Source organism: Montipora capricornis, chromosome 9, assembly GCF_036669925.1.
Source record: "Montipora capricornis isolate CH-2021 chromosome 9, ASM3666992v2, whole genome shotgun sequence".
In the NCBI taxonomy this organism is placed as follows: Eukaryota; Metazoa; Cnidaria; class Anthozoa; order Scleractinia; family Acroporidae; genus Montipora; species Montipora capricornis.
Window position 1 is genome coordinate 48616906 of NC_090891.1, and position 25000 is coordinate 48641905.

Here is a 25000-nt window from a genome sequence, read left to right on the forward strand (position 1 = left end):
TTTCACATTATTGACTAGATCATTGTTTGACAATTTAACCCTCCATATTAGAAAAGAGTGTCATTGACATGCAAGCATTGCATGAGTCCATGTTAAAATAGCTCATGAACTGTAACAAATCCACAGATAGTTTACAACTAACTAATTCCTCATGACATGTCCTGGGACATGCTATTGAGGCACCAGGTATGAAAAGAGGGAGGGAAGCGAGGGAATTTCAGTGTAGATGTTAAGTGTTTTCGCAATAAAGACAACTGGATGACAGAGCAAAGGTAGGATTAGACATACTAGTACGAGGCGCTTAGAATGGGATTGGATAGTAAGGTGCACGTGAGACAATGTTGCTCTGTAACAGACACAGACAATAGCTAACCTTGGCTCAAATGCGTATCCCTGGCAGAGGTCATGGTTGTCACATTAACTTTAATTTATAAAGGTTGATAAATTGGCTTTAAAGCTTAAGAGACAATAACAAGCGTTTATACAGATGAATTACTCCACTCAAATAAACATATCTTTGACATAAACTCAATGTTGTCCAGAATACAAAATATGGAGTCAGAGGCATGAACCGTAACTCTTCAGAGGTCATGGAATCCCCGTCGAACCCTGCATTTCTTTATTTAGACATATTGTGGTTTAATTTTATTTTTGGTTTGAATTTTCTTAAAACCGGTTCATTATTTTTTGAAAGCAGTTTAAAAATTTTAAACAAGTTTTTTTTTTAATCAACTGTCTAAAAAAGGGAGTTTTGCTTAATTTTTGGGATGTAGTTAAAATTTTAAGGGAGTCATAAAAAGAACTAGATATCTTTTCCTCCCTGATCCTCTCCAGTACCTCTATTCTACCTTACCCTTCCTTCGCGCATCTATTCCCCCTTACGCCCACTCCCTCTTCACAACACTACTCACAGACAATCCAAATTTCTCATACCCTGCGAGCAGAGTCTCTTTCGATCCTGCTAGATAAGTCGGGAAGAGGAAAGTAGACTCTGCGAGCCGCCTCCACATTTTGTATTGAGCATGCGTTAAAAATTGAAATGTATTCGGTGTCACGCGTGACCAGTAGCCACAAAACCACAAAACGAAAACAAACAGTCGGAATATTTTCGAACAACTCCGGCAAACACTCGACAATCAAGGAATCATTTCATTGGAAACTCAAGATAGTCCATATATCTTAAAATGCCATTTTATTTTTTTACTGAAAAATTTATAGGTTGCTGTCAGACTAGTTTCTGTAACCGACACATATAGGAAAAACTCATGGAAATTCTGACAGTTAAAATTACCACGCTGTTGTAAATTTCAAAATATTGATGACGCGTGGCGACTGAACATGCGCAAAAATTAAAAAAACAGGTTTGACAAGTCGAAACTGGACTGACTCATCCAACTCTTTGGATGAGCGGCAAATCAAAGAATGTGGAAGCGGCTCGCAGAGTCTACTTTCCTCTTCCCGACTTATCTAGGAAGATCGAAAGAGACTCTGCTCGCAGGGTACATTTCTGAAGGCCTTTCTGTAATCTCACGAGAACTTGATCTTGAACTCCCTACCTTTGGATGTGCAGCTTAGTCCTTAATCCACTTGACCACGAAAGCAATTGCTGCAATCCTTAAAATAATTTATAAATGAACATTTTAATATATAGATTTAGCTAAGCCTAAAAGCGGAGCTCCCGTTGCTAACTCCAAAAAGCAATATAGTGTATGTGGAAATAATTATCAGGGTCCCAAAGGGGTTTAGGGCTCCAGGGCTCCGGGCCTAAAAAAGCGGGGCTCCAGGGCTCCAAGGCCAAAAAATCGGGGCTCGAGGGCTCCATAGCTGCTACTTTAAGGCTCCGGGCTCCACTGTTGACTAGTAGACTGTAGTCCCAATTTTCACCCAAAATGAAATCAGGGAATAAACGGAATTTAAAATTCGTAGTTTTTCCATCTTTCTTTTGCCTTTCTTTACAAGGGTAAACCGAAATGTAATTAATCTGATTAATGGCGGGAAAACAATGGTCACGTGGTCATTCTTGCTGCCGTTTGCCGACTTTGCTTGTTTGCCAGCAGCCTGTCAGTTGTGTCATCCGTTTGGGCTTGCTGTCGCGTTTGCTGTAAACTCTGTGTTTTCTCTGTAACCTCCACTTTTCAGCGAGTTTAGATTTACAGCGCTTGGAATCCTGTTATGTCGACAGGACAGGCAGAGGAAGTTCAAATAAGCACATCTCGAGAACTGAGAGAAAATTTTCTTGATGCAACAGGGTGCTTATACAAACTTGGAAGGGAAAAGGCCTGCCAACGAGGGAGCTTTATGTTAAAACGTGATGGAATTGCGACATCCCTTTCCGAGTTCGAGAATTATTTGGCCATAAACCACGGTTTAAATGAGGTAGCCAAAACTTTTGGCATTCAAAATCGCTGCAAAGAAACATACTACTTTACAATGAACATTAGCTGATAAATTTCAAATAAAGACTAATGACTTTTTATCCTTGCGTGTCTTAATTCTGTTAATTCTCTTAATTCTACGACCCAGACACGGAAAGTAACTGTTGATAGGAACATAAAAGATAGGACGTAAAAGATGATATGAAAGATGTTATTCAGTTTGTAACAAGCGTTGGACAATAAACAAACATTTGAGTCTCAGACGGGAGTCCAACCTAAGCACTGAGCTACAGGGAGAACTGGCCATGAGCTATCTGTAGGCCATAATTGATCAATATATACGACACTCGTCCTACATACAGCTATGATTGGCAATATTGAAAGCGTCCTGTATGTGGTGATAAAGATGAACTTTGCCTGCAGAACGTTATATTTTCTTGAGAGCAAGTTAGCAACTGTTTAACCTGTACGTTTCAATCAAGGAGTGCAATATGTAGCTGACGCTTTAATCCAGCGTGAGAATCTGGGTAAGTGTTTAGATTAAAAAAACTGATTTATTTAGATTTTTTTTCTGATTTATTCTATTTAAAAAAATTTAAAATTAAATACGAGGGTAACCAACTTGACTTTAGAAAACGAAGAAGCACAATCAGAATGAGCCACCCCTCGGTGGCTCAGTTGGTTAAGCACCGGGCTGTCACGCGGGAGGTCGTCAGTTCAACTCCGGCCGGACCAACACTCAGGGTCTTTAAATAACTGAGGAGAAAGTGCTGCCTTTGTAATTACATCTGCAAATGGTTAGACTCTCTAGCCTGAGGTCCCGTCTCACAACCCTTCAATGTTCATAATCCTGTGGGACGTAAAAGAACCCGCACACTTGTCGCAAAGACTAGGGCATGTAGCTCCCGGTGTTGTGGCCTGTCTTCTGTGATGTATCATGGTTGGGAGGGTAAATACAGATCTCCATTTAAACCAGCTATGCTGAACTGGAATTTCTGTATAAATAATGTATATAAATATGTATATAAATAAATAAATAAATAAATAAATGCGATAATTGCGTTACACACCGGACAAATGGCAAAAAGAATCCATGTTTCTATCATCTGTTGCACTTTCTCCTCTCTAGATACCATTTACTAGCAGTCGGCAAACAAAAGCAACGAGGACTGAGTACTAAAAATGATTGGATTTTAATATTTGGGCTCCGGGCTCCACAGCTAGATACGATCAGGGCTCCAGGCGGAGAAATGATCGGGCTCCGGGCTCCACAGCAAAAAAATCCAGGGCTCCAGGGACCCCCTCTTTGGGACCCTGAATTATGCTTCTGCATAAAGTACAAAATTAATTACTGGGTTGCCAGTATGGCAAACCCAGTCGGAATCTGCGTTTCATTTCGTCGTTTTTTCCGTGTCGGTAAAAGTCTTGCCTGTCACTCCCCTGCTAAGTGGTATCTTTGTGCATAGAGCCTTCTGCGCGTATTTTCTTAGGATCGAGAGGGTAGTGGGAAATGCGTAGATTTCTCTGGTGGACACAGAAGAACGATTAACTTAACCGGCAATGGCGTCGAAAGTCATGTAACGCGAATGGCGTTTTAGTGGATCTTTGAACAAAATATACCGTTATGAAGCTCAATAATGGCAAGTCAATTGGATACTGAACAAGAAAGGCGGTGGAATCTTAAAAGCGACGAGTAATGGACTTCGACAACAATCTGTCGCCCGTCGAGCCGTCTTTTACCAAGTGTGCTGTTATGTAGAACACTGGAGATTCGTAGGGCAGCGATAATAGTAAATTCAAAGACTAGGCCAGGTGGATTGGATGGAATTTCAAGCGTTAAAATCCCTGAAAAGGTAAAATTATTTTCGTAGCGATGCAATTGCGTGTCTTCACCACGTGTTCCTTTGATCTCACAGAATTGCGTTTTCCCTCAAAATATTCGCTTTTTTTCGCTTTCGCTCGAACATATTTACCTTAATTACATGTCCAGTGAGTAGTTTTATCCTCTGGGATGAATTTTCCGTCAAAAAATCGGTTATTTGGGTGGTTTTTGGCAAACAGAGGTTAACTATTCGCAATGCGATCGCTTTCGTTGCCGTTAGCAACGGGTCGCAAATTTGACACTTTTATTGCATTATCACATTGCGCATTGATCGCTAATCCGATTATTCCTAAAAATCTAAAAATATTCGTGCCTCATCAGTTTTCGGTCGAATTTATGTCTAAGAAAGCAGATAAATTGCAGAAAATTTTAGTTTTGCATCCAAAAATTCGTAATCAACGCTAAAATGACCAAATTTTGCCTGGAAAACTTATTTTAATGTTATTTTTCTTAAATTTTTTGTTCAACTTTCGCTTTTATAAAATGTTTCAGTTGTTTGTAAATAAGTTATATGCTGTTGGAAAGCTTATTTTCTTAGCTTTAAAATGATGTATTTTTCCCCCTAACTTTAAATATTTTTTGAGAAAAAAAACATTTTTTGGCGATGGCTGATTTACCGCGGTTTTCTCGCGGTTTAGAAAGTAGGAAAAAGACTTAATTAATAGGCTGGTAGCCAGGTTTTTAACCTCAGAAAAGGATCTGTTTCGTAGTACGAACGTGTGAGGACCTGTGAGACAAAGGCCCTCTGCTGGTATGACTTCTGGGTGACCCCTTTAATGGTCTTAATGACCCCCCAACTTGAAAAAAATTGTCTGGAAAGGTACACGTATCACAGGCAAACCAATGTACCCTCACTGAGGGTCTAGTTGTCATTAGCGTATACAGCTTACAGTGATGAAACACCTCTGTGCTGATAGTAAACAAACAAGCCTTGCAAACAATAACCAACTATTTTAATCAACAACTAAATCTGAAGTTACATGCACAGTAATCTATTTCACAACATTTTTCGTTTGACTGATAATCTTTACACCCTCTCTCTTCAGTTTAGAACAACAGCAAAAATCTTACTAATTAAAAAGGCAAGCTACATAGTAGTAAATTCGCTTAATCATAACTCGACTGCAATTTCACAGTCAAACAAAGTAGCTCACCGAAAACTAGAACTAAGAACGCCTGAGAAAGAAAAAAAGCAGCTTGAAGCGTCAAACATCGTCAACACAGCACTTACAAAGCCCTGAGTCAAATTTGAAATCTCAAAAGATGAAGCGAGTATGGAGTACCGAAAACGAACGGCGTTTCTCTTCCGACAAGCAGGCGTCAGTTACTTAGCCCATCTAAAGGTTCATCTATGAAACGAGGCAAGAATTAACGTTTAAACTTAAGGAGGCAAGTGCTAAAAGAAAAGAACTTGAACAAACGTCTGCCAAGATAAGAGACGCAGCTTACGCGCTAGCATCGGTCCTCGCTGTAATAATTGTCATGAAAGAAATCACACAGTTCGCACCTGCCCAATGGCAAAATGTGAGTCCGTGTTTTTCTGTGGAGAGCTGAGTTGGCATGCAGATGAAAAACAGGAGAATCAGAAGAAAAAAAGGGAATTAGCAGCATTAGAACTGGATTTGAAAGGACGCGAAGCGGCTTTCTCCCGAGTAAATAATTCTTTGAATAAACATGTATAGGAAATTTTACTTGAAGAACTTCCCCATGGATAGGTTCAAAACAATTTTAAAAACTGGTTGAATCTTCAGCAAAATATAGCGTATGTGAAAAAATTGTTGAAAGGTCTCAAAAGGCAGTGGTCCGCCAAGACGTGAAGTTGTGAAATCTATAATTGGTCAACGAAAACATCTTGAAGATGAACAGCGCGCTTTGGCATCTCCATTCTATCCTATGTGACCTCAGAAAAACCGCGCAAGCAGTCTGCAAAACCTAAAGGACTGACAAGCTTTGGGATTACTGACCGAACAGGACGATCGAACAAAGCTGAAAGGAGTTGGGGCTTTGATAACTTGCTTCCAACTTCTAGAGAAGAAGAGGATGAGCAGATCTCAATGGCAACTAGATTGCCAATGACTGATGACGCGCCATTCGCTCCAAATCGAATGCAAGCTACTGGAGAAAGCGAGAAGGCGAAAGAGGCAGCAGATATTCTTCTCTCCAACAAAAAAGGTGCTATGCTCAAAGTAATATATAATGAAAACCGTGCAGTCAATCTTGTGAGCACTTGACTCTGTTCTGTAGTTAACAGTTCTGATAACTTTTTCTGGTAGTGGGTTGTAAGAGTGTAAGTCCGTGGTGACAATAGGCCCGCAGCGCGTGCATAACTCACACATATAAACAGATCTGTTGGAAGCGTGCTTGAATTGCAACAAAATGAGCCCCAAAATCGGCAAGAATTTGTGAAGCAGTTGCTATTTCCAAAAAGATGGAATTACCTGGTGATAAATAATCTCGTCTACCAGAGTAAATTTTTGACTTTGCAGAAACAATATGCTCAACCTCAGAAGTTGGGTGATTGTCACCTTTGTGTTAAATTCGCACATTTCTTTTCAATCTGTGAAAGACTTGAAAGAAAAGAAACCGAACTAACAAAAACAAAAACCCGCTGTCTTGCCATCATTTTGACACAGATGTATCCCTTGTTTCGCGAGATGACATGTAACTTGATCACGGCGCCCGCTGAATTCGATGTCACTTTCGATTTTGCAATTTACTTGTGCAGCTAAAAGTACCATAAAAAATTGAACGTAGCAAAAATCTCCCAAAATGTTTTTAGCTGATGGTAACTTTTTATATTTTCGGTTTAAAATTTAAGTTGTTTTCATGTCGCAAATTTTTTTGCTGATGACAAAATATTTTATTCTCGATCAACACTTCTGAAAACCTCCTTCTGCTCTTCCTAAAAGCTGTGTATCAATATTTATTTACTTCTGCATCAACATTTGTTTTGCATATAGCAGGCTTACAAAACCTGTACCTTTTTTAGTTCGCATTTTTGAGCGTTAAAATAGAATTTTTGGTCATCTGTTTGTTTCTCACGGCAAGTGCTATATTTTGAGGTCACCTATCCAAATACTAACCCCGCCGGATAGGGATTAATTTCATTAAAATTTTGTCTTAGAATGCTGTCAGAGGCTCAGAGTGCAAGCTTAAACTTGTGGTGAAAAAGAAGTTGTAAGGGAACTTGAAAATGATCAACATGTCAGCCTCGAAGTCAAGGTTTCTGGACTCCGTTTTATTTTCTTCAACCTTTCTGGGATTAGTATTTTACTAGTAACCCCATGTCTTCTTAGAGGGCTATTTACCTAAGACACCTACCTTGGCAGTATGATGATATACGGTACCAAAACAATATCGTGTACTATTAGAGCTACATATTACGCAAAGAAAACTTGAATCCCCTGGATGACAAAACGCAGCTCAGTTGAAAATTACACAGCGCTGTGTTACTGTACTACCACATGTACGCAATGCGTGCCTATATTTTTTATGTAGTGCACCATGCTTCACGGCCTCTTGCGTTCTGTTCTTGTCGTTACTGCACATTGATTGTTACATCAAGTTAGAACGTTGCCGAAGTTTGTTTGTTAATTTACATGGTATACTTTTTAGAAGTTCAGTGTTAGTATATTCGATGTGCTGTTAAAAAGGGTTCGAGAGAATTTTAGTTGGCCTGCATAGCAAGCGTTCAAGTGATTTTTTTTTAGGCAAGGAACGACGCTCGATGATTTGGCCATTCTCCTTCTTCGCGTTTTCTTAGTTCTGTGCAAGGTTCATGGAAACTGGAGTTCGGATTGAGTTTCACTAGAGTTATTCCGAAAACTGTTTTTGTAATTTCTTCCACATACGATGTTTGTTTGATATTTCTTCAGGAACAAAGATAAATATTAAAATAATATTTTTTAAAAATTGGGTTTGCTGAAATGCGCGCCGCTTTACCACTCAGACATTTTGGTAAATCGAACCAAATATGATAGCAGATTTATTTTACAATGAATGAAAGTGACGTGCATGAAAACCATAACCACAAAAAAGATGTTAGTCGTAGATTTCAAATTTTCAAGTGCAACCTTCAACATATTCAAACGTCGAGTCTAGAAAGTTGAAAAGGTTCTAAATTTGCTTGAACTCGTCATTTCCATATTAATATGCAAGACAAAATTTGAAGCCGCGGGTACTGCGTCTGCCAAGATTTTTAACAGAACTTATTTTATGCTTTAGTTTATTTTTTTATAGAACTGTGTAGTTTTGCCGTTCAATTTTTGTATCTTGAAGAAGCATACAAGCATGTCAACAGTGACTATCCCTACATCTATACATTATTAACAACCTCGCACTTTCAGCTTTCACTCTTTTACCTTTCGCATGTAAATCCTTTCATGTTCGTCAAGTGCAAGTGTCCTGAGACCTTCTCTTTGTATATTAAATGTTATCCTTCAAAACATGCTCAAAATGATCAATGACAATGCTTTATCAAAATGTTAAATGCGGCAACTTATGCGTAAAGATCAAGGTAAAGATTTGGATCAAGAAGACCAGGAACTAAAGTATGTACTAAAATGCTGAAACTTCGCGCAAATAGGCTTTTCCAAGGTTTGGGTTTATGCCGTTTATCATCTGCTGAGTTTTGAAAAAGATTTCACCACAACAGAAACCACCACAGGTGGAAGTGGGCGGAGATGATAAACAACGGAGTCTGATTTCAACTGAGGTTGTTCCAATCTTTGGAAATATCCGGTAAGAACCCAAAACTCGGAAGGTTGAGAAGTATTGAAACACTAAAATGGTTCATGGTTGAAATTTAACTCCTGCCTAAATCAATTTAATTGCGAAAGTTTGTCTTTCAGGTCCAGCTTGAAATAGATGAAACATTTCAGATCAGATATCCTACATGCCTGTGGTTGTCACGTTCGGGCCTTCCCGATGTAGTTGAAGTAACTGTTCCTGTTATCATCCAGTGAAGTCACTTGCAGTTCCAATATGACAGTAGCTGCTGTTATATCCCTATCCGCTGGTAACACTGCATATTCTAAATTTTCAAACACAGTGTTGGTACCTGTACTTCAACAAATATGTAAACTTTGAAAAAGCTTCTTCGACTGGGTTAAGGTCTGATGAATACACTGGGAGAAACAAGAGTTTGATTCCGATGTCATTAAGAAAATCTCTCAGTGCTCGTTCAGTTATCCACCACAATAATGTCATCAACTTCCAACACAGGACGTTGTGTGGCAAAATCTTCTGCTTTTGAAACTTCATCGAAAAATCTAAGAAATTCATAAGAATTGGAAGCTCCCTCTAACATGTTGGCACATTTAACACCGTCTAAACCAACCAGAAAGTTTAGTGTTCTGTTTGCGGTGGACAGATAGCGACGAAACATCCAAGTTGAAGTTGAAAGCCTCATTCGTCAAAAAAGTAGCAGGTTCTTTATCTGACAATTAATCAAAATAGAGCTGAGTGTACACCAAGTTATCATTTATGAATCTCTCGGATTCATTTTTAGCAGCGACAATTATTATTATTATTATTATTATTATTATCGGATGCGCATTTTCCTAATCTTTTATGGGAGTATTTTTGACCGCTTGGCAGTTTGGTTCGAACATCTCTGGAATTGCCGAAGTTGCCAAAACTCCGCAGTCTTCATGAACAGTCAAATTGTCCAGTAATTCTTTCAAAGACGGTGACCCTTTTGTTTGTATTATAGTCTCCAATAACATGGAGTCTTGAAAAGAACATTTTGAAGCAGTCCTGGGGCCCGTTTCTCGAAAGTCCCGAAAACTTTTCGGGTCCGAAAAGCCATTTGTGAAACTACTAACCGCTTGTTTTGGAAAGCTGATCTTTTAACATGCCTTTAAGGTAACAAAAAGAAAATGGACTGTGAAGTTTGATGACTTAAATCCTCTCCGTTCTTAAGATGCAAAAGGAATTGTGACACCCGAAAATGGTCCGTAAAGTTTCGGGACTTTCGAGAAACGGGCCCCTGGTGTGGTTCAAAGGTTTTGGAGACGTACTCCCGAACTCTCTGAAATTGTTTAACAACTTACGATATTGTCTTCGCATCTAAGCGCAGTCTTCTTCCAACTTCTCTATACGAATGAAAGTTGTGCGAGTGGTTTCGTAAATCACTTGACAGTGGTACACCTTGCTCGAAATTCCTATCTAGCTTATTTATTGTAAACGCCATGTCTTGCCGCCCAAACTGCAAATAAATCAGCTACGATCATTTGCGTAACTGGCGCAAAAAAGTTAAAAACGTGGGCGGGTAAACTTTAAAGTTTGATTGTCAAAACTTTGAAATTTGATTGGCCGGGAGAACATGTTTTTGTCACGCGTGTGGACTGGTAGTTGCAAGCGACGGTATTTCAGTATTACAACATTAAACCTGTGTAGTGCTATTTATCTTACTTTCGATTATTTGATAATTTCTTTACATTCAGCTTGTAAACAGGCCATTTGCAAAATGAGTAATTTCCTTTCAAGATAAATTGTAGTTTATTAATATTGTAACAGTACAAATAATACCATGGTTTTTTTAATGGTAATGTAGTTACTTTCCAGTTGTATATTGCTCTATTTAATTGAAAATCTGAGAGACAAATGTTTATAAATCTTGTATTATACACATTATATTGCCAAAGAAATTTTCTGTAGTCCTACTTGTGACAGAAAAGGGTTTAGCTCTGAGTAAATTGACCACTGAAAAGATATTTGAAAGCTGACGTTTCGAGTGTTAGCCCTTCGTCAGTGCTTAACCCTAATCACACTATAAGCTGAGCATTTAACCCTAAGCACTAAAAATTATTGTTCACGTGCAATAAATAATTATTATTGTCTTTGATAGCATCAGAGACAACAATCCATTATAACAATCTTAAAATGATTTCCAAATGTGATAAAATGGGCAGTGTTCTAAAAAAATAAAACCAGTTTAAAAAAAATGTCAATGGTTTGAAAAAAAAAAAAAAACCTTTTCAAACCAGAAACAAAATTAAATCACAACATATATATTAGAAATTGCTCAAAGTAAAGTGGCCTTGGTAAAACGAAATTTTTAGGGTGTTCAAGTTTTCTGCAACGTTTTTAATGCCGCATCATTTTCATCTGTAACATTCTGAAACATTGACGCCGTCTTGGCACAATCAATCCATTCATTAAATTTTGCCATATAACTTTGTAATATATCGCCAATTAACGTACCAGATCTAAGTAGTAACTTCTCAAGATAATAGCTGGGTTCCAGACCGCAACGTGGTCTAGGGCCTGGTTGTCACGTAATTGACCAAGCGTACGTCCGTCCGTACAGACTCTGGGAGAGGGGGATGGGAGACTAAGAAAGGGAAGAGAGGGGAGTCTCGCGAATGCAGCTTTGAGGAGCGGATGGGCGAATTTTCTTTGCGGGAAACGTTTGCGCAACACGCGTTTATCCCACTGACCGTTTTACTATTAGAGACGAGCAACGGGATAAAGAGCAGGAAAGAGAAGGAGAGAAGAGGTGACGAAACTTGAGAAATTTAAGCGAAGAAAGCCTCGAGAGAAGCCGAGGAAGCAGAAGAAGAGAAATAGAGCGAGAAACAAAACACTTATTTAGAACGGGTGGCTTTCAGGTATGTTTTCTTTCTTAATGCAATTCTTAAGGCCTGAAATTTCGTGTTGACAGAGATTCTGGTATATTTAAACAATCACACACCACGTCGCCATGCAAGCTTATCGCAGACATGTTGTGAAAGACATTACTGTGGCACCGCGGAAATACGATTTTGTGTCGTCACAGTAACTGGCAAGTGGTCATCACCATCAGGCTGTCGAGTTCTGAAGTGTGTTTTTGGAGTTCTATAAAAGATCGGTATTTTGCATGATAGTAAGGTGAGAAATATTATTGATGCTGCTCGATTTTTGTGAGTTTGATTCCCTGAAACTAGTTTTTAATACTTAAACCACGTCCGTAACGTATAGCGGTACAAGGGAGTCATTTTGAGTGGAGTAGTGTTCAATTTGCTGACTCGAGCTGACAAAGCTCCAAGCGCCCTCTCCCTCATAGTAAAAACAAAGATGGGTATCCAGGCGAAACAGAGAATTGGTTATATATGAAGCTTTTCGCAAGGAGTTTTGAGACTGATTGGATTCAACGTGTAACTGGCATGAAGTGACGAAGGTAAGTCGGTCAATTTTCACACTAACTTCGTGTTGACATGTCGCTTGTTCGGCTCGCATTGTTCACTTATTTATTTATTTATTTATTTATTTATTACACATTCACTTCACTAAATTACAAGCAGATAACACAAACAGCGGTGATAAACATTGTATTTATAAAAATGCGTTGGAATACAATGTTAATACTTAATTGATTAATTAATCGCCACAGCCACAGAAAAGCCGCCTGGTCTTTGATTTGGCGCACAACATTTTTTGTAAACAAAATTTAGTTGCCTCGGACTTGCGAGTATTAACCTTCACGAAAAGGACAATTTCACATCGAGTGCAATTTCAGTTTGGTTCTGGCAAAATATATATTATGAAATGAGAACTCTCCAAAAGGTGAGCCGAGTTTGAATGCTAAGATTACAGTATGACTTTAACTTAAACATTTTGACTTTTTTCGCTGTCGGCAAGGCTCATGGCGAAAACCATTTAAAAGTTGCCGGCATTTTGTGTTTTCGTTAAGGTGTGCCGCTGACCAGAAAAATTCTGCAGCGCGACCCCAAAAACGTATTTCCGCGGTGCCCATTACTGTGCATGTAATTTCAGTTTCTTGTTGTTGATAGTGTTGATTAAAATTGTCGGTTATTTTTTGCAAGGGCTTGTTTGTTTTCTGATGTCAGCTCAGAGGTGCTTGATCACTGTAAACTGTATACACTAATGACGATTAATTTTGTACTTTATGAAATTCCTCATACCGAATTGAAGCACATGCTTGGCATGACAATCCGTCTTTTTTCATGCCGGGCATGAGATCCAAGCTCAACCCCAATCCCCTTCTTAAAAGTGACCCGCGGGATTACGAGAGGCTCCTTCTGGGTGAGGGGCTGAGGTCTCCGGTCTCATGCATGACGCCATTTTTTTCATGCTATTGGTGTTCTTTTTTTACATTGCGTTTCGATTTTCACCGGGCATGAAGAAATAAACTTCATGTCAACCCCCTTGTTTTTAAAAATGTTAGTCCAAATTTTTGTTTCCAAGCCGTTAGAGGCATAATTATTTCCATATACATATCTATATTGCTTTCTGAGGTTGGAAACGGGAGCTCCTCTTTTAGGCTTGCCTAAATCCAGTCTGACCTTGTAGCTCAGTCGGTAGAGCGGCGGAGATCTAACCCGAAGGTCGTGGGTTCAATTCCCACCCTGGTCAGAGTTTTTCTCTGTCCATGTGTGGGCCCATTTCCATCAGTAGGGCTGACGCTCACATGGTTCATATGGGATAGAAATCTAGCACTTCACATTACACTCTATTCAGTTAACTCTGTTTAAATCTATATATTACTGGCAAGCCTCGATAAGGAAAATACAATGAGCCAGGTGTGGATTTGATGTGCCCATCAAAGTTCAGAGAATTCAGTTGTTAAAAAATGGTCTTTGACAAGGTGGCATAAAAAATGATGTCACACAAAATATATTTGGTTCTATAGTCTCTTTCAATGTCTGCCTCAGCATGGATTGACGTCAGAAATTGGTTTCATGACCTGATCCAATAATTCTTTCACTTGCTAGATAAAATGTTCTTTATTCATGGGTGTTGGCGATCTACACTTAGCTAAACGTCGATCAAAATGCTCTGTGTTATATTGTAACAGCTAGTTGTGGATTTGGTGCGCAAAGGAAGTTCAGAAAAGATTGTTGGGGATAATCGTCGTTAATCTTCATAGCAAGTTTGTTTTTCCGGGGACCCGTCTTTCGAGCGAAATTTAAAATTGTTACAAATTGAAGCAATGTAGTCTAAAATACTATTGCCAATCATGGTTAAATTTTCGCGATTTCACAAGTATGATAGTCATACCTAAAGAACTTAAAATCTGAGCATTCTTTTACAGATAAGATGGCTGTCTACTACCAATATGAAAAAAAAAAAGCTTCTTGTAACTCGGTGAATGTCACACGTCTAGTGCTTGTCCTAGGAAGTGTTGCAATAGCGGCAGTTACAGCATGGTGAAGAACGAAGATAATAAACGTAGAAAGAACCGCAGTTCCTGACTTGAATGGTAGTCGAATACGAGCAGCAGCTATAATAGTGGAAACATACCGTCCTGCTTACTCGACCGTCAGCGACACTGGGATGCCCTCCACTCAGCCATCCCGATCCTCTAGTATTACAGCGATACCTTGGTGGACATGAAGTTGGCATTCGTGTACCTGCTGCCCCTTGAAATCGAAACCAGGCCCGGCCAATTCCGATGTCACAGTATTGGGTGTGATAATAATAATTTATCTTTCTGTCATAACTGCTCAAAGTGCTGTAAGTCCGGCATTCTGAGAAAGAAACAGAAAATTATGTTTGATGCACGGTGGCCACGGATATACCGAAAGTCAGAATAAATTGGACAAATTTCGTTGGTCGGTCTCTGTGTATTACCTTTTTACTTTTCGTGTATGACATACTAGGAAAACAATTGATTTGGATTGACAACAGAGCATGTGATTTGATCCCAAACAGTAAAAAGGAATATGAATTTTTTATTAGTTTATAACTCACGCAGAGCCATGCAGAGCGACCTCTCAATAGCGCAAAATTTACATACGAACGGACGTAAGTGAAAGTTTTCGGAGCGAAATCATAACGTACTTTAACCTGAGAAGCATTGCTTTCTGCAGGACCGTTTAGAAGGATGAGATGTCGTTTGAGAGCGAATTCGAACAAGAGAACTGAGCCACCAAAGCAAAGCTTTTACAGCGAAAACAAGCCACCAGCATTAGAACCTTAAAGTGAATTTGGGACAAAACATTTTTCTCAGTTTCTTTTTCCACAAACGTTATTTGACTTTTTCGCTCAATTTGATAACAACGGATAAAATTTTTGTATGACCTAAAGCTGCATTCGCCTTACCGCCTCCGGCATTACAAATTGCTTTTTTTTTCAAAACAATTTGATCATACTAAGTTGAATGTCTCAATTTGGATGACTTCTGGAGTCTTAAAAAATACGAAAAGGCACAATGGGATGGCAAGGTGCTTGTACATATGAATTTCTCTTTAAAATCACCGTCACGTAGCTTATTGTTAGAGCTAAGGGCGGTTGGTACTTTGAGCACTGGACTTATCAGTGTCCATTGTTTTGCCACGCTAGTGCCAAGTTATTACCTGAAGCAGGATGAATACAAATCCGTCCATCTCCAGTGTAAGGATTCACACACGAGCAGTGGTAGGATCCAACAGTATTCGTACATGTAGCCCCTGAACTGCTGCAGTTATGTAGACCACTAGTACACTCATTGATATCTGTAGAGATAGTGTCACCCAAAAGTGTCGTAGTTAATATGAAATATAGCGGGCTTAGGGTATTTGATTGAATCTTATTGGGGGGTTGTAGATGGCAGCTTTCTAATCAAATTAGAGTGAACACTGAAAACCTTTACCTAATTTATGAACATTTTCTCATGTCCTCTCAGTGCTTCTTGAGCGAATCGTTTGCATGGTCCAAGTTGTATGTGAGTGTAACTTACCCGAAAATGTTTTTCCATCGCCCGAAAAGCCGCTATTGCATGTGCACAAGTATGATCCTTTAGTATTACTACAAACGGCATTGACATCACAGCCGTGAGTATTAGTGGAGCACTCGTCGATCTCTACAGAAAAAAGCATAGGGAATGAATGTGCTAGCCAAACAAACCAACACTCGCCCTTGTCACACGGCGGCCATATTGTCCCGGGAGACCAAAAAAGCGTTGTTTTACCACGCTAAGCCTTACCCCCATTGTTTCCACTCCGAGGCTTGGCGTGGTAGAACAAAGCTCTTTTGGTCTCCCGGGACAATATGGCCGCCGTGTGACAAGGGCGAATGAAGATGGCATACGTTATTTGAAGAACCTTCCTCACCCACTTTACATTTCGCGCCCACACTACTTCAGTCGCCATTTTCGGGGGCCCCGAAACTCTGAATTCTATGACTGTGTAAAGTAATCTGTTTCCATCGGACATCAAATGGGCTGTATAATTCTGTTTTCCATTGGAAAATAAGCTATTTTTATTAGCATTTGAGTTTCTAATATTATTTATGTATCACTTGAACCATCTGCTCTTGGAATGGCAGCGAAGAGTACCGAAATTAGGAATTCCTCGATTAACGGCTGGAAAGATCAGAATTAATGTATGTAATTTTTGGAAAATGAAGAAATAACTTCTTGGACTACATTGTAAGGAGTCAAGAACAGCAAATCCACCGTCGGATCGATAATTCTGTTCAAATATTGTTGTGCGTGCCTTCCGTTCAAGTTGCTGGCACTGAACAAAGAGGCAAGGCAAGCCTTCGGCCTTTGAATACTGATCTCCGTCACAATCAGTAAAAAGCCTTTATCCATTGCTGTTCATTTTGTTTTCTCGCTGATAATAAAACTGCGTTTTGTGGAAGTAAGTTTGTGTGTGAAGTTTTTATTCTTGGTCTGGAAAAGTTGAAAACTATAGAGGTCAGAAGGCCAGCTTGTGTTTATTTACAGGAAGAAGAAATTGTTGTTGGATTCAACACCCGTTTGAAGACTAGGTAAACTTGAAAAGAAGAAATTATAGGCACGTAGAAAAAGAGTATTTCATCGAATGCTACAACTGTGTATTGCGCACGCCACACTGAAACCGTCTTTAGTTTACTTTATACTCGCTTTAATATGGCTAACCACTTGCATTAAGCTTATTTAGCAAGTACCGCGCTAGCAGCGAATTAAACTACCTCGCCTTGTTATTCCCATTACGAACTGCTTTGGTATGAAATAAATATGAGTTGCTAACTTATGAATTAAGGTCCGGTTAAAAGTTCAAGCGACCAAGTACCATGCATAGAAACTGTATTTCCCTCTTGAATTCATTGCAGACGTAGCTCCACGCTTCATAGAACAGCGCTCGAAATGAACGTACTCTGCTGTTTTTCTGCACGAAATCCATTTAATTTCACAGGATAATCCTTCTGGAGGATCTTCGAAGTGTTTTTTTTATTTCCCTGAAAAAAAACTGCTCTAATTTTTCTCTCGAGTGCAAAAATAACTCAACGATCTTGCCCATATATGGAAGTAGACGTTCAAATTTCCCGGACAACAACAACAACAAAGGCGCGCAATGTGAAGTGAGTGAGTAAGGTTCCGGGAAAGGAAAACACAGTAGTCTTACAAGTGTCATACATATTTCCGGTCCCCTGATTGCAAACTGATAAGGACACTGGCTTTGCAAGATTGTTCAAAACCTTCGTAAGCGCACCTTACTTAACGAAAATACTCCTATCCGGAGGATACCTAAACTTCGAGCCAGGATTCCAGCAAGGATTCGAGATAAGATGAGCTTTCTCCGCTATTTATTCTCGAATCTCTCGGTTAGCTTAGGTCTCGAATCGGTTAGGTTAGGTCTATTTGCGTTGGTTCTAGTCTAGTTCGGTCTAGTTAGGGTTAGGGTAGGTCTCAGTTAGGTAAGGTTAGGTCTCGGTTAGGTCTCGAGAGACAGGTTTTTCGCGGGAAACCGCAAACCGCAAACTGCGGTTTGCGGTTAGCCGTTTGCAGTTTCAGGTTTCCTGGCTTTCGAACTTTAGCAAGGAGTTCGGTGCCGCCATGTTGTTTTTTTTGTCAAGTGGAAGTGTATCACTTTGATCGCCCAAAAAATATAAATACTTCATTCATTCGAGTTCAAAAATCTAACTAGCACATAGAAGGTGGATATAGAAAGCTACTTCGTGCTTTTAAACGTGAGGCTGAACAATTTTTAGTGGCAAAAAACCTTGCCATTAGTTACTTACCGGTAGAGGCCTTCTCCGCGGTTAAAACGTGAACTGCAAACCGCAAACGCGACGGTAAGACCTTGGTCACGTGATATTTTGCGGTTTGCAGTTTGCGGTTTTCCATGAAAAACCTGATGCTAAAGGTCCATGATCCGACTCAATAGTAATACCATTGACAACTTGTAGTCAAGGTTCGTAGTTTGCAATAATTATAATTGACCGAAGTCAAGAATAAGACGACTGAAACCATCCTCAACTTTACGAGATTTGCTGTCAATTCATGTCTTATGCTTTCGCTCTGTCAAGATGAGTTTTCTGTATCTCGATGAAACGTGAAGTCGCATTTGCCGAGTTTTTTCGATGTTATTCAAAAAGGGAAATCGAATTTAGTTCTTTACTCTCATAGAACACAAAGATGACTCCATAAAATGTTCAAAATTAAGTGAAAAAAGTACGTTTCTCCTTGGGCCGTGTTCAGTGAACAGACACGTCCATTTGGGGTTTCACCGTTTTGTTTTGTTCTGGCTTATTTTCAAATATCGAGTGTGGTTTGATAGTTTAAAATGCCGCCCACACATAAAAAAAACTGCGGAATTTGTGACTCAATCAAAGCACAAAACCGGTTCTGCTATTGAGATTTAAAAGTAGGACTGTTAACGTACATCTACTGATTATACAACTTTGATAAGGCAAACGTTTGTGTGGTCCAAAAGATATTTCTGAAATACACTTTTGCACTTGATTGAATGGTGGCTATGGTTGTGCAGCAAAAAAGCGAAAAAACGATAATCACAATAAACAAGACCTTATTGGAGTCCTGCCTCGGGTCTTGGCATTGACATTGGTTTATCTAACGCCCATGGTCACGCACGTGGCCAAAAATGAGTTTAAGCCCTTTAGAATGCTATTAGTCAATTCCCCTTTTTTTTTTCGTTTGGTGTCGAATGTGTTTCCTGATATTGGGTCGGTCCGGTCGGTCGGTCGGTCGGTCGGATTGAAAAAAAAAATCACAAGAAGTCTCGGAATAGGAGACTTAATACCCCAGCATCATTGATGTGGAGCCTGGAAACAACAAGACATTAACCCAAAATCAATATGGCGGAAAGTTAGCTGATGTTAATGCAGAATTAAGACAACGTGTTTTTCTCTATGCTGTTACTATGCTCATTTTTTCCGATTAAAAGAATTATTTAAAGTGAAAAATGGTTTAGCTACATCGTTACTTCTTATGTTTATTTCAAGTTCAGAAATACTACATTCACTTGCGTTACCTTCTGGCCAGGGTTCATTCTTTTGAGACTAGATCTTAAGTCCATATATTTCTCTGTTTTCTTTTGATCTCTGTCATGGATTTCTCCAACGTTGCAGACTGTTCCTTCAAATGTAATGAATTGCTTGCCTTTCTTATCGAGCACAACGATGTCAGGTTTGTTTGCGCCGTCTTTCGGTGGAATGTCTTGATGGATTGGTATATTCCAGAATACTTTAGCATTTTCATTTTCTACACTGCTCTTTGGAGGGGGGGATTCTTTATGCAAAGGTGTTGCTTTGTCACTATCATCAGAGAGTTCAAACTTCTGAAGTATCGCATGATATACAGGTCTTAGCATGCGGTCATGCCTTGATGTGTAAAGTGATTGGGCTAGAGCGGAGCATTTGCACATGATGTGAGCAACTTTCTCATCAAAAGAATGACAGAACTTTATAGACATTTGTTTGTAATAGTTGTTGGAGGATGCCTGTGTGCACGCTGTAAACGATAGTAGGAAAACTTTTCCAGACTTTTGAAATGTCGCACCATCTGTTGTCGAGGTCTTCATTTTTCCACTGTTTCACTGTGAAATGTCCTACCCAGGGCTGTTGCTCAACTTCGTGCTCGTACTTCCGCACTACTTCTTTCTTTATGATGGATTTGATACTCCTTGGTTGGCAGTTATTCGCTTCTAGGACTGTGCTGCTAGATATTACAGTTGTTTTCTTGTATTCAATGTTGAAAGGTATATCCAGGCCGAGTTGCGTAACAAACGTTCTTGCGTCTTTGATGATAGACCTAAGGGACTTCTCTTTTTTGGCATCTTGATAGGTTCTAACTAGCTCTACGTGTGGGTCGGTACTGCATGTAACATAATAGGCTAGCTTGATCTTTGTGGTTTTATACAGAGTTTCAATTTTAGTTAGGCCCTTTGCCTCCTTTAGAGGTTGGGAGAAAAAGAGGGGCAGTGATTCTTGTCTGTGTTTGCAGCCGTTGTCATCGATAACTTGACGAGTTCGTCTGTCAATTTCATTTAACCTGTCAATGGGCCAGTCTGGAGTCCACATGTGATGCAGTAAAACAGGTAGTGCAAATGTTTGAGTGGCTTTGACTTTCCGTGGTATGGATAGAGGAGAGGACCAAATCAACGAAACTTGCTGATTTCTGAACTTGTTTCTCAAGTTGAGTAACAGTCTCAAACTTGCCAAGCTATTTATAATAATCGTCATCTCCAAGTACGGGAATTTTCTCATTGTCGGTGAGCGGTAAGTCATCTCTGCTCTCCAGTTTACCTCTTTTTAGATGAATAGTAGCGCATTTGTTGATTCCCCAGGCTAGACCAATATCATTAAACATCTGACGTAATTTGTTTGTGATTGTGGCTGCCTTTACTTCGCTCTTGTGATAAGATTTGAGATCGTCGACGAACAAACAATTCGTGATCTTGCTTTTTATCTCATGCGTCAGTGTGTACCCTTCTGTTGTATGTAAGTACCAGGCAATAGGGTTTAGACATAGCGTAACAGTTTAACGCAAAAAGAGTCACCTTGTAGGATACCTCGTTGGATGTTGATTGGACCAATAGATTCTTTACCATTAGATGCAGGGGTAAACAGAGTAATTGTCCAATGGCATGTTTGAATAACATTCTTTACAAACTCGATTAATCTCATGTTAATGCCATGGTCTTCAAGGGTTGTAATTAGCCACTTATGTGAGACGCTATCAAAAGCTTTCTTGACATCGATCCACACGCAAGAAATGTTCTTCTTATTCTTTGTAGCGTCGTCTAAAATTGTCTTGTCGATAAGTAAATTATCTACGCACCCCATTGTCCCTTTCACACCTCCTCTTTGGTCAATCTGCATTAATTGATGCTTTAATTCGTGGCTTTCGAGTTCTTTGTTGATGATAGATGTAGTCAGCTTGTACATTGTATTAAGACAAGTAATTAATTATTATTATTATTATTATTATTATTATTATTATTATTATAGCAGTTAAAACGTCTGTATGCTATATACATTTAAGTAGCATCACGAGGCGCTGCCGCAGCGTAACCCGTGGGCTATAAGGTGAATAAAGCTAAACAAATTACAAAGAAGAGACCTGGTAAAACGTTATAAAATAGTCTTTATCAAGTAAAAGGGCCCTGTTGGCGACTGAGACTTCTCGCGTGATCACGTTGCGACATTAAACGTGCGAGTGATATTTAGAGTTCCTGACAGGCACGCCTTTTGCATCTTTCTGAGCACATCTTTAGCTCTGTTGCCCACCAGCTTCTGTAAAGTAGCATCTAAGTCCTTAAACCATTCCCCCAAAACGTCTATGATGATATTGTACTTGGCGATATCATATCCTGGGTACCTCTGCTTCATCTCCCGTCTGAGTGGCGCATACTTCATGGTCTTCTCGGAAGTTTTCTTGTCACAGTTGCTCACCTAAGGGCAGTTCATCTCCAGCGTTATTACTTGCTTGTGTTGGTTTTTGACAATCCTGGCGTCTACTCTATTCGCCCTCAGTTCTTGAAACTACCCATAGACCGGAACATCCCAGTACGCCTGGCCTCCTGGATGTTCCTGTCTGTGCGGAATTATTATTATTATTATTATTATTATTATTATTATTATTATTATTATTATTATTATTATTATTATTATTATTATTATTATTATTATTATTATTATTATTATTGAAAATGCCAAACATTTGGGTCGGTCGTACGACGCTTAACGAAGATAAAAAAGAGGATGGCCTAAGGAGTAGAAAGGATGCCGTAAGAGCTCCATGGGCATTAACGCCTATCATGCCCCGGCACGCGCGTAGTTTTAGAGGTTTGATCCATTGGGGAATCACGAGGGTAATAAAAGGCGACGGCGTAAACAGTATTACATCCCAAGCCCCACTGCGAGGACAGATTCTCCACTAGTTTACGTTACTTTAATCGTTGATTTATTTGGTACGTAAAAGTTAAACCAAGCTAAAAAAATGTACCTTTGAAACAAGTGAAATTGTAGCAGCTGTCACATGACACGTCATTCCAAGTGTAACCATGTTTAACACCAAGAGTGTGCACACAGTCTTCGTTTCTCCAATTGTTTGGTTGCCTTGGCGCCCAGAACCTGAAATTACTCAATTCATGGTTGGTCCAAACAAATGATCCCTCCACACTTCGGTCATTCAGACCAATCCAGCTGCGCTTGCCGTTATTGCGATGCTGAACGTAGACATTTTCTTCGTGGTTGTGAATAGTCACCAGACTTGAACTCATTGCTGAACAGTTTAATTCAGCACTCAGCCATGAAGAACATGCTCGGCTTGAGAAGTAGCAGTAACCATTAAAATAACCCCATCCAGATGGGCAGATATCTGAGTCAAAACAAAAAAAAGAACGCCAACTCGGGACAGGTAGTAAATTCAATTCAACAACAGCGAGAACAATAAACATGGAGGCGATAGTACTGGTGGTTATGATGATGATGGTGATGATAATAATTATCCCTGTTTTAGAAAACACTGGAGCATAAATTAAAAACATCATAGGGCACTATTATCAGCCGGGTCTGCCGGGAAAAGTTGAAGAACAGGTTGAGAATTTCTGGGAAATGACTTGGAGAACGCCGTGGTTAAAGAACCACAATATCACTCAAATCCGACATAATATAACAATTTTTTTTTTTTTTAAATCATGGAACGGTAAATCACCAGGCTTTCACAAAATAAAAAACTTCTGGCCTAAATATTTTAGACTTTCTGTCCTACATGCTGAATTGACCGCCGCTGTTATACCGGGGTGTAACAGAACACTAGGAATGCTTCACACCACAACTTCTCAACCAGCATTACTAACTATGAGGCAGAAGCAACGATGACTGAACATTAATTTCTTTGCATTACCTCTTTCAAGCTTACCTGACACAACAGCGTATGATATAGAAAGCGGGTCATATCTTGATACGTACAATTCTTTTAGACATATTCGCGCTCTGGTCGTGTTAATGTACTGCAATCATAAGGAAAACAGTAAATGTCAACAGAATACATCAATGAAATGGTTTGTAATGTGGCATGAAGCTAATTTTAGCTGAAAAGCCCGCGACCGGTTCAGTTTTCCAGTGTGCTTACATTAACATCATCATTCTAATCATCATCATCGTCACCAACAACTATAAGATACGAGCTGTCCGAATAATACGGAAGGATTCCAGCAGTGTATTGTGAAGTTTATTTATGTGGAGTTGTTTGTCACAGCATTTTTGCCTTTTCATGCCACGTCTTAATGTATCTCTCTGTTGACTTTTATCATTTACTCTTTCTTTCCATCGTCCCGCTTTCTTCTCAAAATCTGAAATCAGCAGTGACTGTGAACAAAAGGCAATTTTTTTTCTTTCTTTTTTTTTTAAACAAGAAATAATTTTCAAGGCAGTATTATATTTGTTTCTGCTGTAGTCCTACCTCCACCCAAGCTGTAATGGAATTATGCACCGGATCCCTATTCCCACCACTAGATGAGTGATTAGCAGACACGAAAACATTCGGAGGACTGTTGTAGACTTTATTGAAGTGGATATCCTAGAAAAAGCAGAGGATACCTGTCAGTCACAATAGACAAATAACGGAATAAAACTGTGTATAATTTACCTAAGTGATGTCATTGTTATACCACTTATTGCAAGGATTTGGAGATTTATCACGCAAGGAAAAAAAAATTATCTAACCCTGCAGAAGGCGTTGTTGAAATCCACCGGAGGAGGCTGAGACGCTGTAAAGTAGAAAGAACCGAGTTCAGAAAAGAGAGGTCTCTGAAGCGACGAGAATGCCAACCAGTTCTACAAAAAAGGAAAGAGATACAAAGTCCAAGGTGAAAACACATAGCAATGAAAAGTGATTTAAGAAAAGACAACAACAGCAACAACAACAAGTATTATGTTCATGGTCATAATTTACATTACAGCAAAAGCGTCTGTGAAGAAAGTCAAAAGTCGACCCTTGGTAAGCTTGTTGATGATGATGGTCACAAGTAAATTTTAAACCGCAAGTGAAGAATTCAAGTATAGAAGTTCTCCAGTCTGCTAGACAGTATTACACGCGCTGGTCCTGCATTGCGCATGGTGCCTAATTCATTATTATCTTTTTTGTTATATATTTTATTTTCTATTCCCATTTAACACACGAGGAGTACAACAAAGCTAAAAGGCATATGGATAGTCGGAAAGGGTATAATTAAAACGGATTCAATTAAGTCAGCAACTGTGTCTCACGTCAGTTAACACAATTTATCATTCGATTGATTTTATCCTTCCTTTTCATTGGCCGAGAACCCACCACGTGACCTGCAAATAACTGCCTACAAATAAGTGTTTTGCTGCAAATAATATTCTGCTCATGCGCAATTGAAATCACGCGCTCTTGTGAGAAAATGGCAGATCGGCTCCCCGAGCTGTCTGAGAATGATTCCACATCTTCAGTTGATCGAAAGAACAGTGAGAATACTAAGAAAGGAACAAAAGTTGCACTCAACACATTTCGAGAGTATCTGAAGGAAAGAAAGGTAAACGAAGAGGCACTCGTGTCATCGAT

General features: G+C 39.4%; 1 pseudogene; it reads right to left on the reverse strand.

The window, feature by feature from the left end:
* Positions 1–13970: 13970 nt before the first annotated feature.
* LOC138015477 (uncharacterized) overlaps positions 13971–25000 on the reverse strand; it is a 26635-nt pseudogene continuing 15605 nt past the window's right edge.